General features: G+C 39.3%; 2 long non-coding RNA genes across 2 annotated transcripts; both read left to right on the top strand.

Annotated features, from left to right (window-relative positions):
• Positions 1–15,278: 15,278 nt before the first annotated feature.
• LOC117549209 lies at positions 15,279–19,330 on the top strand. The gene is made up of 3 exons (XR_004569449.1): positions 15,279–15,410; positions 16,595–16,740; positions 18,552–19,330. It is a non-coding gene; the product is annotated as an uncharacterized LOC117549209 (long non-coding RNA).
• A 124-nt stretch (positions 19,331–19,454) lies between these two features.
• Positions 19,455–20,404, top strand: LOC117549170. Its single transcript, XR_004569440.1, has 2 exons — positions 19,455–19,607; positions 19,866–20,404. It is a non-coding gene; the product is annotated as an uncharacterized LOC117549170 (long non-coding RNA).
• Positions 20,405–25,886: the final 5,482 nt, after the last annotated feature.

Here is a 25,886-nt window from a genome sequence, read left to right as displayed (position 1 = left end):
CAAAGCTCCATTTCGGCCTGTGGCTATAAACAATATCCCCAAAAGTGCAACGCAACATGTTTAGCAGTGGACACAATTAATGGGCTTGCCTCTTTTGCATGGGTAAAGTGATTTAAGCCGTGGCAGGTGCCTGAGAACGCAGAGAGTGGCTGCACAAAGGGCACTGCTGTCCGGGCTTTGTAGACAGGATATCCACAGATGTGGAGCCAGACCAGATGGCATGTACATCTGAGACAGAGGGAGACGCTGGAGACAGAGGGATAAAGACACACAGAGTTGGAAGGGGACAAGGGCCAGACACAGGCCTGCATTAAGCTATGCGAGCGTGGCCATGTGCAGCTGACATTTAGCCGGCCCCCATCTCTCCATTGACTGCGTAGCTCAAAACATAGCTTCAGGCCACGGAGGACAATGACTGCCTTCTCCTTTAACCAGCATCAAAAGGAGAGATGAAAACGGCCACACGATAGAGCGCCCGTCAGAAGTGTAAAAACGCAAATGTAATATATGAATGTAGCTCTGTGGACGGGCCTTTAAACAAATTGGCCTTGTTCAGTCTCGCCCCCCCACCCCCGCTTCGTATCTGGAGTATAATTTGCCTGGAGAGATATGTGAATGCATGAAATCTGAAATATTCCTCTTTGTTCCGTTACTGTCTTTTTACATCTGTGGTTGCATAACAAAGGGACAAAGAGAATATGAGATGAAAGTATTTTAGAGCGATTTAAATAACTTTGTGTTCTTGGGAAACAAAGAGACAGAGATACAGAGGGAACTAGAAAGTGAGGGAGATAAACAGGACTGAGTGTCACCCAATTAAAGGTTGAGCGCAGCCTGTGGGAGAGCAGAGAGAAACTATTACCCGGCTGAAGTTACAAAGAGGCTCTAATCTGTAAAAGTGATTCGATGCCCTGCTCTGCCCTGTGCAAAGGCTAATTCTGTCAACTATTGTTTGTGTGTTTTAAGAGGTCAAAGATCAAATTACAAGTTAGATTTAGACTCTAGCTCGGTGCTAACCACATGTCTCTCTCATTTGTTCATGCATTAAAATAGAGAGATATTGGTAGTAATGTATTCAGGATTTAATGTTGGTCAAATCGAATTACCCTTACAAAAAAGACCCTCACTTAAGGACTGCAAGAAATTGGATGCTGGTTCTCTTTTGTTTTGATTCTTCTTTAAGTTTAAGTTGTTGCTGTTGTTTTAATCAAAGGTCACATGACCTTGCAACACAATTAAAGCACTCAAAATGTTCTATACTTTTTCAAATGTAAAAATAAACATTATTCATAAATCCGTTTAAATTATAAGGGCATATTGGTTTTTTAATTGCTATATCTTAAAGAAGTAATCAAAACTTAATCAAGTTAGAATTAAATCTGATTGAAATTCTTTCAAATGTATTCTGGTTTGATTAAACTTAGCTTTTTTTTTAATCCGATTACCTTAACATATAATCTGTTACTACCCAAATCTGAATGTAGATACAAATAGCTTATTTTAGGCCACTGAAAACACAACAATTATAATACTCAAGGGATTATAAACTGATAAAAAAAACATTGATTGATTGATTGATTGAAAAGTTTATTAACAGCTTGTATATTGGGTACAGTATAGTACAGCTCAAAACATACAATTGTTAAGGGGATGTAGACCAGAGAAAGACTTTCGTCTTGTTTACATCAGGGTCCCCCATTTCCAATTCATCATGTCATTTAAGACATATAAGACATATTTTACATACAGATGGCTTATTTACAATTTACATACAGGTGGTTTTTTTTACATACAGATTGCTTATTTACAATTTTCATTTTAGATTTCGTTCTAATACATCCTAACCGGACATTTAAGACATACCAAGTCTACAGATATACAGTTAGTAACAGAGTCTAAAATGCGAGTATATACATAGATGGGGGGGGGGGGAAGCTGTCCATTGAACGACAGGTTGAGATTTGTACCATTACCGGGGCCAGTTTTGCAATGCTCTCCCCCGAAGGTGCTCTTTAAGAGAGGTTTTGAAGGTAAGTATAGTTTTACTTTCCTTTACAGTTGTGGGAAGAGCGTTCCACCTTGATGTGGCATAATTGCGAAACGTGTATTCCCCCTTTTTTGTGCCAAATCTGGGTTTCACATGATTTGTGGAGCTCCCTCTGGTGTTATGATCATGGTATTCCTTGACCTTTGGGAAGCATTTTGACATGTACATGGGTACCATAGAGGTGTAGTGGATCTTGTAGACCAGGCCCATTGCAAGTAGCTGTACTCTGTCGTCTACTCTAAGCCATCCTAGGTTGTCAAAGTGGGCAGAGGTGAGGTGGGTTCTAGATGAAAGGTCAAGCAGTAGTCTGACCAGTTTATTTTGCGATGTTTGAAGTTATATTTTTAGCGCCTTGGAGGTGCTATGGTACCATGACGTGCAAGCATAGTCATAGTACCCTTGAATGAGGTCTCCTGCCAGAGTTTTCAGGGTGTTTTTATTTACCAGAGAGGAGATCCGGTATAGGAATCTAGTTCTTTGATTGACTTTTTTTATTACATTGGATGCCATTTTGTCACAGGAGAGGTTTGCCTCAAGAATAGATCCTAGGTATGTAATTTCCTTCTTACTTGTGACAATAATGTCGCCCACTGCAACTGAGAAGTCGTCGGATTTGCTGAGATTATGTTTCGAACCGAAGAGAATGGACTCTGTTTTACCCAGGTGTAATGATAATTTATTATCGGCGAGCCAGGTGCAGATTCTGCCGAGCTCGGAGCTGAGGGTTTTTTCAACCTGCAACCCGTTCCTGTCAGAGACCAGCAGGGCTGAGTCGTCCGCGAACAGGAACAAGTTGCAGTCACAAGCTGATGACATGTCATTTACATAAATTAGGAACAGTAACGGACCTAATATGCTTCCTTGTGGAACACCACAGCTCACTGGGAGGGGGGGGGATAGAGTACCGTTTACCTCCACCATCTGTTCTCTCCCCTCCAGGTAGGATATAATAATGTCAACTATTTTCCTTTACTGCCAATAAATCCCACTAAATCCTACACCACCCATACTTACTATACTAATCTTATAATATACTGAAATCATTCTCATGTAGATTTTTTGAGAAGATTAAAGGTGAATGCATTCTTTTTTTTCTTTATATTTTATATAAACACACAGACACACATATACAATATGAATGCATACATACAGTACGTACTAGTCCAACAGCCTCAGTACTCTAACGAAGAGGAGGGGGTTGGCTGAGGACAGATAGGTGACCACAGGTGGCATCAGCAGATCTGACTGAGGATGTGGTTACAAGCAACACAAGAGTTTAGTTCTACTCTCATATTTACACGCAGCCTGAAGTCAGTGACAGTGTCGGCTAAATAAAGAAACGACAAGGACGATCCCGACAGCAGCAGACGGCTCACACAGACGTCTGGGAGAGAAAAACAAAACCAGGCGCCCAAACTGAGTTCAACAGCGCTGTAAACGTGACTGGATATCTCTCTCTTGACTTTAAACAAGAATTATATTGAAAGGAAGATCCATTAAATATGGAATTTCCATCCAATTTGTCTTCAAAAGGGGTAAAAGAGCTCATTATGTGGGCTCTGCTCTTTCTTGACTATTAGAAAGAGACGTTAGTCATGCCTGCTTATCTCACAACCTTATGAGGGCGGGATTAAAAGATCAAACGCTGACTTAGGTTTAATATTATAGAAAATGTAAGCTCCTTTTTTCAGACACGCTTTGGACTTTTCCTTTTATCCGCTCTCAATGCTTAGATCAAAATGTTTGAAAAAAATCATATTCATATATTTCACTGTCCAATGCGAAATGTATGTCCACACCTCTTACATCCAGGGTGAGGGGATGGATGTAAGCCGGTACTGATATATTTCAAAGTGGACCCTTTAAGACCTTCAAGCCAATTCCCCGTTGATTACACGGACTTCAAGGCTGACAGAAATAAACACAGAGCCCAGTTTCCAGAGAACTTTGAAGTACATTAAGCTGAGAGCAGAGACGTGCAGCTCGCCCAGCCGGACAGCTCCTCCTGACTTAATGAAAATATTCTGTAACCACTCAATTATACACTTGAAGGTTTTGGGGTTACAGAGTGATGCAAACACAATGGCCCACAAAAGCCGACATTGGGAACTTTCTGTAGCGGCGGACCGGTCTAACGAGGATGTGCGTTTCTGGCACAAACTTCAGAGAGCCATCCAGCTTTGCTGTCTGATCGCCTCATGCTCATTATTCCCCCGAGGAGAATGTGCTCCACAACAAAAGAGGACGCTGACTTGTAGCAGACAGAGCACTGCAAAACAGTTATTTTTTGTTATTCAGTCATTAAATGGCCCATTTCTTAGAAAACAGTGAAAGATCGGACAATTGACTTGTTCCAATAAATCAGTTTTAAAGTGTATAGTGTTACTGTATGTGATTATTTCACACGAAACACAAGCACTATAACGCATCATATCACAGGACTTGAGTACTCTCAAAACTTTAAAGGGGCCCTGTTATATTTTTGGGGGGTTTTCCCTTTCCTGTAGTGTGTTCTTTAGGTTTTTGTGCATGTAAATGGTCTGCAAAGACTAAAATCATAAAGCTCTCCCCCTTCTCGCTGCTTGAAACGACTCGATTGGACGCCTTTGTTTACTCCAGCGACATAGTGACATCAACATGTGACACTCGTTATTTTATTGGCTAGCGCTCCAACACATTGTACGTGATAGACTAAGGGGCGGGACATCTCTAAGCTGTTGACCAATCACAACAGAGCCGGCCAGCTAACCAATCAGAGCAGACTGGACTCTGGTTTCAGACAGAGGGTGAAAAGAGGTGCTAAAAAGTAAATAGCTTTTTGAATATTAAAGCATGGAGACATGTCACAGTAGAGACTCCAAATAGTCAAATTAACCTGAAATTAGCATTATAGGGTCGGTTTAATTTGAATAAACTATAATCAACATTTTCTCAAAATAAGTATGTCATGATAAACAATTATTTGAAAGATAACTGTGATAATTAAAACTTAAGTAATTATCATCATGTTACTGATGATATAGTGTTAGCCTTTTGGATTTGTTGTTTATGAACACACCATGTTGCATTAGTTTTAATCATTAGTGTAACTATGATTTTTGTAAGCTATTGTACAGTTAAGGTATCCATTTTGAAACACTTGTAATATGAGTGGAATTCATCTTGAAAAAAGTGAGAAAACACAGTAACAAACCAAGCTAAAGATACATTTGACAGATTGATAGCCTTTTTTTTGTCATTCCAAAGATAGATAACATGGTTACGACCTACTTTTGCCATGCTAAAAATGATGGGTCAATAGGACATTGTTACAGTCCGGTTTTGTAAGCATATAGGACATGTTTCTGTCCGTCTCTGAGGTCAACTCTGACTCCACAGAGCCACTGGAAGCAGTCCTGCCCTCTGAGACTAAATCTAACTTGTCCCGCACTCACTTTTTGAAGAGGGTCTGCCCAGTCTGGCCTGCATGCCAGCGTCCACAAGGTCCTTTTGATTGTTTTTTTTAGGACTGGATTCGGCCTTGGTTGGTGAGAGAAACGGTTTTCTGATAGAAAAACAGACAAAAGAACATCAGTGTAAACAACTCAGCAACAGATTGCTTATTAGTCCAATTCAATTACAACAGCTAAAAGGGATTAGGTTGTATTTGAGTCAAATTACACTGTTGGAGGTCTGGCAACTTCTCAGAAAATGACAATGTAAAAGTGCAATTATTTTATGTAAGGGATAATGTGCAGTGAGGCGGTCATTATGGGGAAAAGAACACCCGACAGGCTGATCAGGGATCCCGACTCGAAGCGGAGGGAACTTGATGAGCATGCAGTTTGCTTTTCGGACAAACTGTATACAGTTAAATCGACCGGACTTCTTTCTGCAGATGTGAGCGTCCTTAACAACGGTCAATAAATCCTTGACAGCGGTCTGTCTGTTCTGGATTAACAACGTGTCACGTGTTCTGAATTGACCAATCAGAATCCAGTATTCAACTAAGCCATGTAATAAGCATGTATAACGATATTTGTATATGAACTGCAAGTGCTTTAACTAGTGTATTTCCAGTCATTTTAATGCCAACAAAAAGTGGCTGCTTGTGACCAATGTCCTCTGTATCTTATAACAATATGAAACTGAGATTAAATTGGGAATAATATAAAGTGACCAGATTTTCAAAATTAAAACCGGGGACATTTTGAGTTGTGCGGTCAATATATCATTAACATATCCAATTTTATTTACTGCTAAAGAAAAAGGGGGGATAATTCTGGTTCAATGTAATTCGAACATTTTAACTGCTGTAATAAACTGATGTGTACTAACTAATTACTATAAATGGTAACTAACTAACTAATTAATTAAACCTTTCAGAAAATCTGATTTCAAAACCATGGTAAGTGAAGTTAGAGTAAAGAATGCGTAACTCACTTATTGAGTTAATAACAAAACATTTTCAAACTACATAGGTTATAGCCTCAAGTTTATTTGATAATTAACATATATAAGATATAGAGACAACAGACAAGTAACACTAGCAGAATTACATACTATCAAAGACACTTCAACAGAGAGACACAACTGTCAGACACACTGGGACAAAGAGATCAAACTGTTTGTTGAATTGTTGGATAACCACCAGGACCTCAGCTGCAATTTCCCCTGCTGTTTCTCCTTTGAGTTCAACAAAATCGAGTAGTTTTGTTTCCACTGATGTGCTATCATTTATCTTACAATATCTTACTAATATTGGCAGCAGCTTGACATGTCCATGATTGGATGCATCAATGGACAGAGACACAAATACCACCTGGTCGGTCCTGTGTTACCAAGAGGCGCTTTCACACTGCGGTACTTTTCCCACAAAGGTTCATGTGAACTTAGTTCATGTGAACTCTTTTATCGCGTTCACACCAAAAAGAGCCGGTACTAAAATTAGTTCATGTGAACCTTTTTACCCGCTCGAAAGTCCCTCCTAGAGAGCAGGGACTTTCGAACGGCTCTTTTGTGAGAAAAGAGCTACATTTCTGATTGGCTGGAAGGATTGCAAACCACGCCCCGTAAAACTCCCAAAAAGTTTTGTGAAGCCGCCATTTTATTATCCTCGCATTAGCATTATTAGCATTAGCATTAACCCAGCGCAGAAACGCAGAGAGACTAACTTATGGCAACACAAAATAAAACATGGGAGTGGTGGAGATGAGGAGGTGTCGGCGTTCTGGCGATTTACTCGGAAGGCTTCAGTAGAAGCTGCTGGGAGTCCCAGCAGCTTCTACTGAAGCCAGTCCCTAACTCCGGGGACTTCCGGCCGGGGACTTTGGGCGGCAGTATACGCCGTGTAGTAGTTTGCGGCCTGCCAGTAAACCCAAAGCAGAAGAAGAACAAGTGACGTCAGCGGCTTCATTTGCCTAATCCACCCCCAGGGACTTTTTCCAGTGTGAACGCGATCTGTACTTAGTTCATGAGAACTAAAGAGTTCTCATGAACTAAGTTCACATGAACCTTTGTGGGAAAAGTACCGCAGTGTGAAAGCGCCTAAGGTAGTTGCCCATGGTGCTAACACGTTACTCACTATGGCATCACATTTAGTCCTAGCACATGTACATTTAGATTAATAAAGCTTCCTTGTCAGTTGTGCTGTGCAATCCATAGATCTGAAACTATGATTGTGTCGCAAAGTGTGGTATGCAAAGACACCTTCCTGCACAGCTAGATCGTATTCTTCCTGGGAAGGGTCTACCTTCTTGAAGAATGTGGTGACAGAGGGCACACCAGCACGGGCAATGAGAGAGGCTTTATGCTTTTTTGTCTGTTGATGTTCTGTTACTGCTGTTCTTCATCCACTGGCAACTGAAAATGTTGAATTACAAATGGTACAGTAACCATTGTATCATCTTGACCACCTGGGCGTATGAAGGACAATTATTTCATCATATTGTCATTTAAGTGACATTTTCGTTTCTTGGAAAGAGCCATTGCACATTTTCTTCAGCTCTTTGTCACTATCCTTGTATACTCTTCGTACTATTTCTTCCCCTCCAAACGGTCTCCCTTTTCTTAACTTGTCTTCCTTCCTTTCCTTCTCTGTCTCACTATTGTACAATCTCTTTGCTTCTTTATCTCTATTCTGTTTTTTCCCTTCTCATTCTGTTCTTCCTCTCTGATATTTAAAAATAGATAGTACATTATTAGATACACTTGGGTTAACAGTCACATTGTTTTCGTCAATGTATAAATTGACAGGCTCTGTAATTATATAATTACCATTACACTTCTATCCTTTCACATATCTTCCTAAAGTGTTTCTTCTCTTCTTACTCTCCACGCTACCTGTAAGGATAAGCTAAACTAAATCTTCTGACTGAATTCTATTTATTTTATGAAATGATCAAACCAAGGCCTGAATACTGGCATTTTATATGGAAGTGATTCATATATAAAAAACATTTTAAATATTGGATACAGTACTATCAAGCCTACTGCACGAAATGGACAGGCACAGATCAATTTGATCAAAGATGCTCCAAAGTAGGGTACAAGTTTCCAAAACCCAGTGAAGTAGCACAATGCAGAATTCCTACAATTAAGCGGGACAGTGAAGGGTGTGTTAGGGCGATCAAGAAAAGAGAGCGAGCGGCGCAGTTAAGAATGAGAGAGTTTACGGAGCAGATCAAGAGAAACAGGAAGACAAAAGAAGAAGAAGAATGAGCAGTATACTCTGTTTACCCAGTGTTTCATGACATGAAACGTTTTATTTCACCTTGCTATGTGATTTTAACGTATATTAAAAAAAACGGGGACATTTCCGGGGACAGTTTCAACCGGGGACAGGCCAATAAAAACGGGGACTGTCCTCGGTAAACGGGGCAGGGGCGGTTCTAGGGGGGGCCAGGGGGGCCAGTGCCCCCCTAACACTGACCTCTGACCCCCTGTGGCCCCCCTAACAATGAAAAGTTTTTGTTTTTTTAAATGTATATTTTCTGGTACTGGGTTTGCCAAAAACCACAGGATTTTGTTGCTGTAATGTGAGATTGTGCAGACACCCTTATGTAAAGTAGAGATGTAACTGTTCATTGCCTTTATTTTTATATAAATATGGGGTTAGTGCAAACATTGCACTATAACTTAAGCTGAAACTAACAGTAATAACTATAAGATCTATCTGAAGTAAATAAGTGTACTGAAACAAATACCAATAACTGTATTGCATTGTTTTCTTATGCGCAATTACTTCATACTGTCTAGTTCTCTTTTTCGTCCTGCATTTATTGTGCCCCCCTCAGAAAATAACTGGCCCCCCAGTCAAATTGGTCTAGAACCGCCACTGAAACGGGGACGTCTGGTCACCCTAGAATAATATGCAAGTTTTTATTACACATGGCAATGGAACAACTACAAAGGAGGTGCTGATCTTGATTTGTTTCAATGAAGATGGTAATCATTTCCATTTTCAAAATCATTTCAAGACGTACTTAAGACATACACCAAATGAAAAAAACAACCCCTGAATACTCACTTTAACACGCCTGGAAAACATCAGTTTTTGATGTGCAGTGGAATCCAAAAGCAGCATTTATGATTTATGTTGTTAGTATCTAGTTTTATTATCTTCTTCTAGTCTTTCTCTATATTTTCCAACTGCTGGTCCAATGTATCTCGGCAAATTCTTCAGTGGCCATTATCACCAGTATATTGCAAGTATTTGTGTTAGTTGAATTTGACATGATACGTTTTTTAAAGTAAACAATATTTATATATGTACAATTGGTCAGATGACTAGGTTTAATGTGTAATGCGTTGCTTATAGTAACAACCACTGATAATCACAACACAACTCTAGTTACCCTCATTTTATACAGAACATTTTAGTGTTTTTCAGCTAATTATTGTAATATACCACAACTAAACTGTTTTGGTTTACTCTCATAAGCCTTGTTTCCAGTGCGAGCCAGTAAAGGTGTTCAACACAAAGCTCTGATCAACCCTCGTATCACATTGCACTGTGCAGTATTTGGATATCTCACTTTTGGTATATTTGTAGCTCTATTGGTACGGCAACCAAATCTGACATTAAGTTCTGATGATTTAGATAACTGAAAAACGATGTACCAATCATTGATGGTAGTTTTACTTTTAAAAAGTACATGATACAATTACTAATGAACTGTTTAAGGATTGGAGTGAGTAAACAGATTATGTTATTTTAGCTCAATCCCTAATATGCAAATAAAGACTGAAATGTAGCCCTTATTTTGAACATAAAGCAAAAGCAGGGAACAACATCAAAGTGCAGTGGAAGCTATGCCTTCCAGCTGTGAAAAAGCTGTCATCATTTTACGACTGGAAATAAAATCCAGCCTTTCATTTCTGCATTGAGTTTGCCTTTGATAATGGCCATCAATAAAAGAGATCATTTAATCTCATTGTATTGATATTTATCGTAGACAGAACACTTTTATTTTCTGTAATGTAATACAGTTGCTTTTTGTTTGTCCTAATTACATAATGTAGTTACTTTAATTCCTTTTCTCCCTAAGCCTGCTGCCAATCATGTGCACTGAAACTATGTCAACTTCATGACCTGGGATCAAAACAATAGCAACCCAGAATGCAACATCTCTTGCCAACAACTCCTTTTTCTAAACACTCAATATAATGGTTCTTCTTTTTGGTTAATGTCCAACAGACCCATGCAGTCACAACCTGCCCTCGTTGCTCCTGGCCTTTCAGCAGCATTCTCTCTTCCTCTTTGGTTTTAAATAGATACACAATTAAGATAAGGAGGCCAAAACACGTTGGCAATTATCTTCAATCCCACCAGTGCTTCACATCTGGTCTCCCCTCGGAGAACAGATATGCACAGAAACAGGCCTGCAGACCAGAAATGCAGGAAGCAACAGGGGTCTGAGTTTCTATCATACCAAACATTCATTTAGCCTCAGATTGTATTGGACTGCTCCATAACGAAGCATCATTTCCCTGCAGAGGACGTCCCATCTTGAACTGGGAGTATTGGAACATGCAGTACTGGTGGTGAATGTTCCAATACATGCACCAGGTTTTCAAATGTATCTTGTCATTTTACTATATTCTCAGATATGCTTGTTGTTTTTACATTTTCATTCATGTTTGTTGATTTGTGAAGCCCTCTGAGACAAATGTGTTTTGTGATATTGGGCTATATAAATACATTTTAATTTAATTTAATTGGTGGCAGTGGGTTCAGTGTGTTTCCTGCAGGTTGTGGTGTGAGTGAGTGGAGGAAGAGCAGAGAGACAGGCCTGGCTGGAGATCATTAGGGCTTGTTAGTGACCTCGGGGCCTGGAGAGGGGCCTCCGTTTGGGGGGACCTCTCCTCTGAGTCAAGCAGCATGTAAAAGGGGGACTGGGGGCATTAACAGAGGAAGGTCGAAGGGGGGGTTGATGGAGGTCTTTGCCACTTACAGTACGACAAACTCCGGAGACTTCCCGGCTGATCTGCAGGTCTGACTTTCATCTGCCTCGCCCCCCAAGGCCATTAGGCAGTTTATCTGGGAAACGGCTGCTAAAATATACATCTGTCTTAGTTTCAGCACATACCAGCTCTGCCCTGTCTGCCGCGAGTCGATTCAATATTTAAATCGTCAGCCCGCATGAGCGTTTGATGTCGTCTCTTAAAGAGCTCTGTCTCTAACGCTGACAGGTCTGTGGACGGAGCGGCTGTTTACTGTCAGCGATGGAAAATGCTGCCTTCCGTCGTTTCGTTATACGTCGATAAGATCCAATGAGACTACTTTGTTGAAATGACTGCATTAAAAGGGCTCCGAGTAAAAGTGCGCTTCAGCGAGTCTGTTTCATTCTTTCAGCAATACTGATGACACTTTTGCCAATACCGGATTTCTGTCAGAATCAAAGACTGGGTGTCGCACGTTATCAGTTAATGCAATTCAGCGAGAACTTCTCAGATTGTATCAAAGCACAATTACTGCGTTTACTCAAGGCGAGACGTCTGGTGGCAAGGAATATTTCAATTTTGCCTACTGACATTTACATTAATGTAATTGCGTGCATGATGTGGGGAAGGTGACTGCAGGCATTATTAACCAGGTGAGGCTTTTGTAGAGATTCTCTACTGAGTTCAATTAATAAACAATGATCGTGTACTGTAATGTGTTTTTTCCACATGTTCTGATCCAATGAATCCAGTAAAACATGCAGGGCTCAGAAGACACCAGTTTATTATTATTTAAAGCTGTATGAAATCAATATTGTTGTACAATTGGTCAGATTATATTTAATGTGAAAAGAGTTGTTTGTATTGACAAACCACAGATAATGATCAGTGTCCCTCATTCTCCAGAGAGCATTTTAGTGACTTTCAGCTCATTGTTTTGGTTCAACTAATGACAACCATCCTTAACAACCTCATTGTTTCCAGAAAAAGCTCTTATTATAAAGCTCACTTAATAAACAACTATTACGTACCGTCACGTGTTAGTGGAACATCACATTCATTCATTAATCTGATTAAATGCAATCAACCGGTTGCAAAATGTATAATAACTACCGTGTTGAACTGTTCTTCTTCTCATGTCACCTCTCATCACGGCACCGTCATGCGAGCGGAGGATTCATGAGGCTTGAGGCTGTACATGTGTGCATGTGTTCACATTGCAGTGTGCGTGCAAATATATGCTCATTTGCTGGGATTCCACTGTGAGTGGCCTCCATTTCCCTCAACTATGACATTCAACGTGCAACCCCCCACTGATCTGCTGTCTTACACTATATGACCTTTGACCCATGTAGACGTGAACCTTTCAAATCTGCCATTTTGCACAGAAGCTGTCAGCAGGGGATCCTATCTACACCTCAGTTCTGCTCTGCTGCTCTTGAGGAAATACATCTTGGTCAGTTGGCTGGGATGGTTTGCAGGCATGTAGCATTGCACAACTGTTAATATACAATTTCACATACCATTGAAGTTCAGTTTAATCCAAACAGCTGCATGTTTACATATCACATCATGTTGTGATCATTTTTAATCTAAACAGCTGTATAACATTATGACTGCATACATTTTGTACGCATGCGGCACCAGTTGTTGCTAACCCTCGTAATGTTAGAGACGTATACTGTATACATTCATCTAGGACAGGATCTTTAGAAAGTAAACCTCTATGCTAAGGTATTAAGGGTAGAGTTGCATTGACAAAACATGCAACAAAGAAATATAATTACTCTAATTAAAAAGGAAGTTGAGGCCAGGAGTGATTTCTCTTTCAAACTGAAATGGATAGTTTGCTTTTTTAAATTGGACCTTATCAGGATTTTTGGTGCGGGAATGTGTCGTTCAGGAAATGAGTCAGCATTTCTAGATGGCTTGTCTCTAAATCATTGGGTTTTCGCATGAGTTTGTGGTTAGGTGCCTGAAATCTGTGGTCTGTGTTTACCACAATTTTTTTTTTAAATCATTAAATTCCCCACTGGTAAATGTCTGAAGCTTTACGTGTCATAAAACTGCGGTTGCTAAAAAGTGACTGAATGAATAAACGTCATCATGCCGAACATTAGCCGTCTTTAGTTATGTTACCGTCTAGGGATGCCAGTGATTATTCGATTATTCGTTACAGTCTCCATAATCGAATATTATTTTTAAAAATCGATTTTATTTATCTATTTTTTTATTATTATTTATGTATTTTTTTTTTTCTGGCTTAGTTTCAACAAATAGACTAATGCTAATAATAGTAATAGTATTAATAATTGTAAATGGCCATTGGTCACACCACCAGTTTGTTTTACTGTAAACTTGGAGGAAGCCTGCGTGCAGAGCAGACTGCTGCTGCAGCACGCTACACACCGACCCCGCCCCCACCCCCCCTCTCCCTCACACGTGCGACTAAATATGACAATAATAATCGATTATTATTTGCCAGGGCTGCCGAATAATCGATTTTGATCATGGTCAGTTTCTGGCAACCCTATTACCGTCCTGTAGTTTGTTTGTATCCTAAAGTTAACTTTTACTTGTGCGGATTGTGTATACGCTTCAAAATGTAGGGTGTAATATTTGGAGGTTACCTTGTTAAACAAATCGTGCAGGTATCATAAACATGTGTTTCCACAGAGCACATTTGTTGCAATAATCCCAAAACCAATACAAAAAAAAACTATTGTCAACTGAACCCTAGCAATGTAACTTTCTGGTTGGCCTACAAAAATATGTAATCCCTGCACTACTCTAAGGGGATAAACCACGGGGACAACAATGACAGTTAAAGAAAAATAGTCATGGGCGGAGAGACGATTGTTAAAAACGTCAGTGATGGAATTTCTATGATCACTCTTGAACTAATCACTATTATAGGAAAATCAAGCAGCAGCTTTCCTGAATACTTGATTATCATTCCAATAATCTGCTAATTTCCCTTCGACCTAAAACCCCTCCTTACTCCGACCTGTCACTTCCCCCTGCTGCACACGTTCCCTCCCTTTCAGGACCCAAAAGGAGAAGGAATTAGTCCCCACACTGTAAAAAAAAAAAGTTTTTTCACAGAAATTTACTGTATTATTTTACAGACCTTTCTTGTTTTTCTATATTACGTGTACAAACCATAAAAATACAGTAAATTACTTGTATTTAAAAATAAATAAAGGTTTTATTCTGTAAATTGGTTTGATGATAAATTATCGTTTTTTTACAGGATAATTCCATTGTTTAATTGTCTTGAATGTTAAATTACATTGAATTCTATGTAAAAACACATAAAATACACATAATTTTACTGCATGTAAAATGAAGGCAACTTTCTTTTTTTTTTGCAGTAAAACCTTAAATTTAATGTAACAAAATGTAAAAAAAAATAAAATAACTGTATTCTGTACTGTTGTAGAATAAAAATAAATCTTATTATAAAACATCTCTAAAATGTTAAATAAATGTATACATCTTCACAAAAAATGTAATATATTGCAGAAATACCCAAAAATGATTTTGTGTAAATAAAGTAGTTTTCATAGTATACTAAAATAGTTAACTGTAAAAAAAAAGTGTCAAATAAAAAAAACGTAAAATGTATGTAAAAAGCTACGGCACTTAAAATGGAATCCAGCCATACAACGGCAGACAAGACAAGCAGGATTGGAATGAGTCCACAACACTCCTGATTGGTTGATATAAACGTAATCGAAAAAACCTGCCAATGAGCACTGTCCGCGCCTTTCAATCCAATTTGAAACTTCCACGTCAGTTTGAGCGGCTCTCCTGCGGAGCTACAGAGCGGTCTGTATGTCTGCTCACGAGTTTATGGACTAATATCGGGATAGTTTTACATCTACACGTTAAATATGAGCATCGGGACGTCCACAGAGAACAGAAGACTTGAGATCTGGTGAGTCCTGCAACTGTAATGGAGTTAAACATGTATTTAGATAATCCTTAGTTTGTGAATGTTTAATTGTGTATTTAAGGTTACGTTTCTTCTTCTAGTTCAGTGAGTTTTGAGTGATGAGACATATATTTTAAGGGAATCTGTGGAATCTCAGCTTTCATATGATACGTTTGTGCAGATAGCATGAAGTAAAAAAGATCGCTTTTGCCAGTTATGTGCTAAAGTAGCGTTAGCCCCGTTAGCTGTTAGACTTGTGTTTCGTTTAGTTAAAAATGGTTAATATCGTCAGTTAGCTGAGTTTCTTCCCGTTAAGTGGGTAAGCATCATTAATAGGTTGTTAGTACATTTTAAGAAGTCCTGAGATGCTGTTTCTTGCAAGATGTCCCACCGGCGGGACAATCGGGCTATACAGGTTAACAAGGTGGCTGCTAACGTTACCTTACAGCTTATTGCAGTGCTGCCGCCATCCTCTCGTCTCCAACGCGGGACGATTACACATAAACGTGCAGCAGGGTGTCACAGTGTTGTCGCCAATCTTATTGTAAAGTTTCACAGCATTTTTACTGCGGAATCCAGTTTGTTAATGTTCAGTAGCCAACAGCTATCATAGCATAAACTGCTAACCACTAACGTTTGGCTAACTTGCTAGTTAGCTCTGCTCTATATATTACAAGCTAACATGACTAGCTAATGTCACACTGTGTGAACTAAAATAGTTGTTGTATTACTACATCATACATGCTTGGTCCAAATCTCTGCTAAAATTATTATTTTTAACAAAATTATCATTAAAGTATCTTTATTTTTTTGCATTTGTATCACACTTGGCATAAACTATTTTAGTTAATCAATTAGAACTGGAGAATAGAAATAATGATTTGTGGTAATCAAAAACAATGTATTTAAAGAAACACTAGGAATAACATAGGAAATAATACGGATAATTGTTTACCCATGTTGTGCCTTAGAAGTGTAGTGATACAAACATGATTTTTATTTTAAAAAGTAAGAAAGTTCAAATGAAAATTAGAATTGGTGTTGATCAAAACAGGTTAATTGAGGAGGTAATTTATTGCAAAGATATTTACAATTTAAACTAATTTGGGTCACTTTTGATGCATGTTGGTTGTATGTTGTGTAACAAAGGGTTACCATGACAGCTGTGATGTTCACTCTTTTGACAGAGCACCAGTGGACAGTGAAGACTATGGAACAGAATATGTGATGGCTTTGTGTGGAAAGCTGCAGAAGCCAGCCGGTGACTCCTCATCAGTCTCTCCAGGCAGCACCCAGCTATTCGTCCATCTTGCAGATGAAAAGACTTTGATATGTGAGTAATAACTAACTTGTCTCTAACATAATATTGAATGTCAGTGTTTCCCCTAGGTTTACTGCTGATATATTCTAGGGGTCGATTATCGGGGCCGATATTCCGCATTTGACCGATTATCAGTATCGGCCTTTTTTTTATCAAATTGCCGATAAAACTTTGGCTCTGATGCGGCCGTTTCTCTGGCTGCAGTCACCACTCTGTGTACACGAGCAATGTCCCGCCCACAGCGCTATCTGATAGGCTATTACTGAAGATTTTCTGGGCGGGAGACAGCCAGAGAGGCGGGACCTTCTAAGATTACAGGCAGGTGCGAAAGGACACAGACTGAAGCAAGCAGCAGCGCTGAGCGGCAGAGCCATACATGTGTTAAACCGAAGTTCAATAAACATCCCAATCCCCTATGCTGAAGTTGCAAAAACACCACGATCTTATGATCCAATTCTATCAGTTTCCCAGTTACACAGGGACGCGGGAAGTCAGTCAGAGTTGGGGGTGCGTGCAGCGTCTCGCAGCGGAGTAACTGTGGTGCGGGGGGGGGAGGGGCTGCGAGTGGAGCCTTGCAGTTTTTCAGGTTGATATGTGAAGCTCATTAGCTAGCCAACATGTATCTAGCAAATGTTTAGCAAAATATTAGAAGTGAGGCTACTAGACTAACGTTAGGTCTACTGTAATAGCCTCACTTTTAATAGTTTGCAAAACATTAGCTAGAACTAGTGTTTTGTAGTTGCTAGCAGCTTATTGGGATTTTATGCTAGATAGACAGGCATTGTTTTGATATAATAAATGAAGCATTATTGTTAGTTAAGCATGTCAGCCTGCAGCCCCACTTCTTGTCTCTCTCTCTAACTCATTGCAGATGACTGCACTAAAGAAAAGGGCACAGAGAGGAAACCAGTTGTAAGATGTTTAAAAGTTAATTAAACATAATATAGGCTTAAATGCATTTCAAATAAGTTGTGTTGGAGTTTGTGTTATTCGACATTTTGACACCAAGATTTTTTTTTTTACTGCAAATGTATATCGGTTCCAAATATCGGTTATCGGTCTCCTTGATTACTAATAATTGGTATCGGTATCGGCCTTGAAAAAGCCATATCGGTCGTTCCCTAATATATTCTTTAAATCCTCTGGAGCAGAGAGAGGAGCTGTGGATTATTGTTATTGATTAATGCATCAGTGTTTCTTAGGGTCAAAAACACTAAACTCAACTTAAAATGAAAGCGTTTAGTTTATTTAATAAAAGAGCTCATGTTCAATGTGAAAAGTGACCGTAGATATAAATTAGTTGCAATTTGGTGCTATATGATATATATTTTTAAAAAAAATTAAAAAAAAAATACAAAAATATATATGGGTTAGGGTTAACCCTATCCAGTGGTTAGTTATTTTATGTATTCACTTTAAGAGAAAGGGATTTCAGAAACAAGTCGCACAAGTTTGGCTCGAGGTAAAATTAACAAAAGGTAACTGTTGTTACCCCTTCTAAACTTATGAAATAATGAGAAAATATGAACGACTCTTCATAGAGTCCACACAGCTTTAAAGTTGTAGGAAGCTGAAGCATTACATTCGTGCCAACGGCTAGTTGTCCTTTTTAAGGTATTAGAAAGTTGGTGTACTGGAAGGTTTAGCATAGGATCAATGCCCTTGGGATGCTCTCAATAACTGTTTTACAATTTTGTGTGTGTTTTGTGTAACCCTGCTTCAAAGGTCCACCATACAAGATGTAGGGGATCTATTGGCAGCTGCTGATAATAACATCCATCATTATGGTTTACTAATAGTTATCACTTCACTTCCTCCTCCAGCACCTGGACACAGCAGGAACCTATGCCAGGATCCTGTTTGTGGTCTTCAGCTCCGCCTTCAACACCATCATCCCGGCTCTGCTGCAGGACAAGCTCTCCCAGCTGCACGTGCCCGTCTCCACCTGCAGGTGGATCACAGACTTCCTGTCTGACAGGAAGCAGCACGTGAGGCTGGGGAAAAACCTCTCTGACTCCCGGACCATCAGCATCGGTTCCCCTCAAGGCTGCGTTCTTTCCCCTCTGCTCTTCTCCCTGTACACCAACAGCTGCACCTCCAGTCACCAGTCTGTCAAGCTCCTGAAGTTCAGACGACACCACCCTCATCGGACTCATCTCTGGTGGGGACGAGTCTGCCTACAGGTGGGCGATGGACCATCTGGTGACCTGGTGTGGGGAAAACCACCTGGAGCTCAACGCTCTCAAGGCAGTGGAGATGATTGTGGAAGAACGCAGCCCCACCCACCCCCATCACTCTGTGTGACTCCCCAGTAACTGCTGTGGAATCTTTCCGCTTCCTGGGCACCATCATCGCCCAGGACCTCAAACGGGAGCAGAGCATCTGCTCCCTCACCAAAAAAGCACAGCCGAGGATACTCCATCACCATCTGGTACGCTGCAGCCACAGCCAAGGATAAGGGCAGGCTGCAGCGTGTCATCCGCTCTGCAGAGAAGGTGATCGGCTGTAATCTGCCATCCCTCCACGACCTGCATGCCTCCAGAACCCTGAGGCGGGAAGATAGTGGCCGACCCCTCCCACCCTGGACACAAACTGTTCACTCCCCTCCGCGCTCCATCAGGACCAGAACCTTTCTCCATCAGGACCAAAATCTCTCTCCATCAGGACCAAAACCTCTCTCCATCAGGACCAAAATCTCTCGCCACCAGGACCAACACCTCTCTCCATCAGGACCAACACCTCTCTCCATCAGGACCAGAACCTCTCTCCATCAGGACCAAAACCTCTCTCCACCTCAACAAGGCCCGCTCCTCCCCACTGACACTTTACCTCAGCCACAACGCAGACTCTATGCATTACATAATGGAGATCACAGGATGGTAAATAATGCAATGTTTAAATATTGCTTACTGCACATATTTTATATTCTATAATTTATTGCATTCTATTTCGATGTAAATTACTGCTTTATTTTATTGCTATCTTACTACATTTTTATTAGTGTTCTTAATATAGTTTGCTATCTGTGTACTTTTTTTTATTTGTATGCACCACGACACCTAGTGCAATTCCTCATACGTGTGAACCTACCTGGCAATAAACCCGTTTCTGATTCTGATCTGTTTGTCCTCTATAAGGTTGCACTGCCACGTCTACAGTAGCGCAGAATGGACAGAGGAAACATGATTGGGCCTCATGTTTTTTGCAGCCAACATACATTCTCCTACAGACTTTGGATAGGAGGGTGAGTGAACAAGTAATTCATTGGTTGGAACCTACATCCCCAATGTTAGACGTACTAAATCCTGCACACTGCTCCTTCAAAATGGACAATGTGAACATATGTCGCCATTTTGTAAATCTTGTTATTTTCAGTTGAGAATGTTTCAAAGTAATCTTTAAAAAATTCTATTTACTTTTTGTTTCTACTGTTTATAAGTATGATGTTTAAATATGAAATGCTGTATTCATTAGTTGTTCTATAATTCTACAAATATTTTTATATATATATAAGTTTTCAGAGTAATTGTTTCCTACAGAACATTTTGTGATGTCATTTTGTTGAGCCTGTTTGATTGGAAAATGTTAGAAAAAAGCTGTAAAATAACAGTATTCTAGCTGTAGAACTTTAGGTTCTGTATTTATGTTGGTGATCATACAAATCTAATAAAAAAAATGTAAAAAACAGTTTCTCATCAGAACTTTATTTAAGGTATTTGAATGTAACATTTTAAGACAATGGATTTTGAAAAGAGAGGAAAGTGTTTTCCTGTAAAATCTTTAAGGACAATTCCTGTATATTAATTGCTTTTGCACTTTATTTCAGTTTTTTTACTTTAATGTTATGGTTTTTGTTTGGCAGCCTGCTGCTCAGTCATTTGACCGGGTTTTTTGCCCGTAGAAGTTTTAGTGCTGTACTTTTATTGAAGGTTATTGACTGTAAAAAGAGCAGATACACCTGTAAAATAACAGTGTTTCACTGCTGAACTTTAAGTTCTGTCACTTTATTGAAGGTGTTTGACCGTAATAATTTAGGATAAAACTGTAAAATAACAGTTTTTACATGCTTAACTCTAAATTATGTCTGTAATAAACAAGGGAAGATACCTGTAAAATAACAGTGTTTCTCTGTAAAGGAAATTCATTATATTTACTGTGAATCTACGGTTTTTTCCCATTATTGAAATTAGGGTATTTCACTGTAATTTGACGGTAAGTTTTTGGAAGCACCAGCTGCCAGATTTTTACCGTTTTTTTACAGTGCAGAAAGCACCAAAGCAGGATCTCTTTCTCTCTATGTGGACCCCCCATGGGCAAAAGAGAAGATTAAAACAAACAGGACTTTAATCAGCGGCCCGCTTCTCTCCGACAGAAGGAGCCCTCTCCAGGAAGGCTGCCTCAAATCAAAGCTTCCTGCTCGCCACTTGCTGCTCTGACGATCCGTATCACAACAACAAAACCAGCAGAAACAATTATTTATTCCTTTTGATGTGGGTTTTGAAGTTACCCCACCTCTTCCCCTATGCTCCCCCCTCTTCCTCCTTCCTACACCCCTCCTCCTCCTCCTCTTCCTCGCCCAGCCCCTCCAGCTTTCTGTATCTTTTACTCCCAAGGAAACAAGGTCATGCCAGCTTCTTCGTGAAGGAGGCTGCTTTGAAGGAGCAGCACTTCCAGAATCAACGGCTCTCTCTTATTTGACACAAAAGGGACACGGATGAGAAGAAGCTGATGCGTTGCTTCATATAATGTACCGACTCCCTGCTGAGCGCGTCAGGTGGTAAATGTCACTTTCACAGGGAAATGTGCTACACAGTGCTGAAAAACATAGAGCACATAGAAATACATTTTAAATTACTTGTTATTGTGAATTGTTATAGTCATATAATCATGTAACTTTTTGGGAATTATATAAATTATATGTTGTTTCAAGCGGCAAGCTTTAAAAATAATATTGCAAAAATAAGAAATTAAAGTCACTGCATTTGAACTTCTCATATCTATATAAATATTTGAATCTATTGTATATTTTATTCGACATTCTACTTTATATGTTATTATTTATATAATTTTAAAAAGAAAGGTATTTTATTGGACATTTTACTTGAACTTCTTATATTTTTATATATTTCTTATTTTATTGTATATTGTATTGGGCATTTTACTTTAAAGGTCACCTATCATGTTATTTTTAGGCAATAGCATAGGTCTCAGATATATACAAATATACCAAACAGATCACCCATTCTAGCCATGCCTCATATACCTCCATTTCACTTCCTGTTTCAAAAGTGCTGATTCGGGTATAAAGCTTTAAAAAAAAAAAAAATGTTGGTAAAAGGAGGGGGCTGAGCTCATGCGGGACCCGGCAGCTACTGTCTAAATTAAATACTGCGGTGATGAAACGCCATATCATGGATTATCAAGGATTATCTCTGAAACAGTTTGGAGCTCAAAGGCTTTCTCTCTTGCCGGTTATACCACAAGGTGAGTTCCTTTGTATTTCCTGCTTCTTCACACACATGCTCTCCAGTACAGATTAGCTCTGAGTGTTAGCGATGCTAATGTAAACACCGACTATATTACGTCCAAAACAGTCGGGCATTGTTTCTGATAGCAACGTTTCTGATTGGCCCGTGGGTCCACATTTCAGATATTACGTCATATCGGACGCAAATCTGGATCAACTTCGTTGTAGCCCCGTTTTTAGAGATTTGGGTACGGAGGAAAAGAGAGAGGGTTTTATTTTCTGACGCTGCGTGAGTTGCCCGACACACCGGGGACACATAGTTATGTATAAAAGACATCAACAAGTGCATTTTGCATGATAGGTCCCCTTTAACTTTTAATATTTATTTTATCATTATTTCTTTTTTGTATCTTACATTTTACTATTCATTTTTATATAAATATCTATAGAAAACATGTATTTATTTTTATTTTATTCTTATACTACACAACTATACTGTCATTAAACCCAATTTTTCCCGGGATGAATAAAGTATTCTGAAAAAAAATTGTTTCTGTCAAGTGTCCAACCTTTAAATGCCTGTGTGTCCCATGAGGAGGGTAGTGTGGCCCTCACAGGTAGCCTACTTCTGTGCAGAGAACGAGGTGTTGATGTTGTAACTGATCTGAACGGTGCTGCGCTCACTGCTGCAAATCCAATTGAACCTTCTCTTCGATTCCAAATGGAAACAATCTCTCAACAGGAGAGAAATGTCTGCTGTTCAGCTCAACACACCACAACATCTGCTGGAGCTGTTGGAGAACTCTCATCAAAAGGTTTGGCAGAGAAAGAGCTCTTCTAGGCGCAGATGGTAATCATGTTTTTATCATTTGCTGAAAGTTGTGATCCTCTAAACTCATTTAATCGGGTGGGGTTGTCATATTATTCCACCTTTAACCTCTGCCAAGTTGGTTTTTACAGGTCACATTTTATATAGTTGTTTTTTTTAGCTCAATATTGTAATTTTGGATGCAGAGGACAAGTAATGGTTGGGTGGTTCTGTCTGTCATTTTCACCACTTGAGAGATTTCTACTCTGCATGACGATTGCCAAGATCTGTATAGTGATTGAATTTAAACATGTCTTTATGTAACAAACACAATATCACATTCTTTATGTTTAGCTTTTCTTTTGCTATTGTCTCCATAACATAGCTACGGCTCATTCGTTGATGGCTATCATTTGAAACATTTGAAACGTATCTAAAACATACAAGCGTCATTTAAACACTATTTTCAGCAAAAAGAAAAACATGACGCTCTTTGCCAGATTTAAAACAAGTACAGATCATTATTTTAAACTTAAAATAGCAGTTAACTTTAAACAAAACTGTAAACCAATAGAGTGGTGCATGAATGAGTCCTAAACCCGGAAATGAGTTAGCATTTAAGCTTCCGCCTTATCTTGAAGTCAATTACTTATGTTTTAGTTTTGTTTAGATGCCTCAAATGACATCTGTGGTTAATACAAGCTTAAGATGTTTTTGGAATCTATTCTACAACAGAAAATGTGTCAGTAAATACCCCACTGGTGAAAGTCTGAAGCTTTTGAGTGTCTTAGAAACGGTGGTTACTAGCAAGTGACCAAATGAAACTACTAAACATCATGACGCCGACATTAGCCGCCTTTAGCTTAGCGGTGGTGAAATGAAGTTATCTGACCGTGATGTTGTATTTTTTCATAGCCTAATGTAAGGCTTTTTTGACATCAAGAATCATAAAGTGGTGTTAAGTAAGGGATAACGTGCAGCGAGGCGGTCATTATGGGGAAAAGAACACCCGACAGGCTGATCAGAGAGCTCAACGCGAAGCGGAGGGATCTTGATGAGCCTGAAGGGTGTTCTTTTCCCCATAATGACCAAGCCGTGCTTATTACACGGCCATATACTAAACAAATTAACGACTCGACTCCCAATATCCCGGCAAAGTACTTGTGAAAGCGGCTCTTGAAAGCGGTCTGTCTGTTCTGGATTAACAATGTGTCACGTGTTCTGAATTAACCAATCAGAATCGAGTATTGATATCGATCTTGTTTTCCGAAAACCCAAGGAAGAAATACCATATGTTTGCGATGCCATCTCCCAGTTTGGCTTAAAACAAGTACGTCATACCTGCACCACTCTATTTGGATCATTAACAGCAAAGTACACTCATTTAATAATATTTAAATAAGGTTTTAAACGTATAGCACAACAAAGTTAGTTTGGCTTTTTCTTTTCAGTTTTTTTTTTTAAAACTATACTATTAGTGTTCAATGTTAACACAAAGTATAGATGTGTTGGACCCAGTTTGTCCAGTGATGACAGGGAGAAGCAGCTTGTGGCTTTTTGGACTCCCTGCGGGGCAATTAGCTGACTGAGTGAGGGGAGACAGGCTCCTGTTTCTCACTGAGTTAACACAAGTAATGAGAAACTTTCACTGTTTGGTCAAAACTTAACTTGCGCAAACTATGCCAATTACTACATTTGGTAATAAATAATACACTTAATATGCGATTCATAACAGAACATAAGAAAATATTAATGTAGCTTTAATCACTAAATAATGCATAATCAAACCCACAGATTTCATGGACTAAAGCAAACAATTGTCATGGATGTATAAAAAGTTGAAGGTGTGACTGAGAACTAGCTTTAAATGAGTTAGATTTTGATACCGTTTCAATTATAGAATCTCTACTTTATAGTAACAGTAACACTGAAACCGCAAAATTGTTAACATGCTCACTGCCATGTTAAGTCTCTGAATGGTGATACAGAGCTTGTTAAGCGTTCAATTTTCCATTTTACAAGTCTCTTTAAATTTGCCTTTTTGTCTGCCTTTTTTCAGAATTGGCCTTTAATTAAACTCCAGTTAATTACACAACTCTTGAATGAGTTCAGTATCCCCAGCTGGGCGTGGGGAGGATAGGGAATCTGGCAGAGCTAAAAGTGAAACAGCAGCTGACACCCAGACATTGTGTGCTGCCCAAAAACCAAACCAAAGCTTTATTGACACATCGTTCATCAACAGGGGTTCAGGCCGCTGCTGGTTGAGAGTAATGATGTTGATATATGACAGGGCTATTCAATTAGTTTGGAATGGGGCCGGTTGATGAAAATGCTCCAAAGCAAGGGGCCGGGAAAAAGATGGCTTGAAATATGAGCAATCATATTAAGAGCTTCGGATACAGTAAATACTACAACCGCATAGTGGAGTGCATATTGTGTTTAATTAAATCAAACAACATAGCCCTAATGCCTTTAGAGATCTAAATGGCAAGTTCAGAACTCAGTAGGCCTACATGTGAAGCTAATTTAACCATCAACATCATTTCATTTGATTTCACTTTAACTATATATTTATTTGTTGTTCCTTTATTTTATTTTATCTTCACTATACCTGTAAAAGCGCTAACAAATTAAATCTATTATTATTAGAAGCCTACAAGATTGAAGCTGGTCAGATAACGAACAAGAAGTGTGTGTGTGTGTGTGTGTGTGTGTGTGTGTGTGTGTGTGTGTGTGTGTGTGTGTGTGTGTGTGTGTGTGTGTGTGTGTGTGTGTGTGTGTGTGTGTGTGTGTGTGTGAGAGAGAGTGTGATTAAAATAGCCCAATTGCTTTTACAATAAATAAACATTGAATGTGTTTAATTGAATAGTAAAGGGGTTTAAC

Source organism: Gymnodraco acuticeps, unplaced genomic scaffold (assembly GCF_902827175.1).
Source record: "Gymnodraco acuticeps unplaced genomic scaffold, fGymAcu1.1, whole genome shotgun sequence".
NCBI classification, from domain to species: Eukaryota; Metazoa; Chordata; class Actinopteri; order Perciformes; family Bathydraconidae; genus Gymnodraco; species Gymnodraco acuticeps.
The sequence above is the reverse complement of the archived record's forward strand: the minus strand, read 5'-3'. Positions and strand labels throughout refer to the sequence as shown.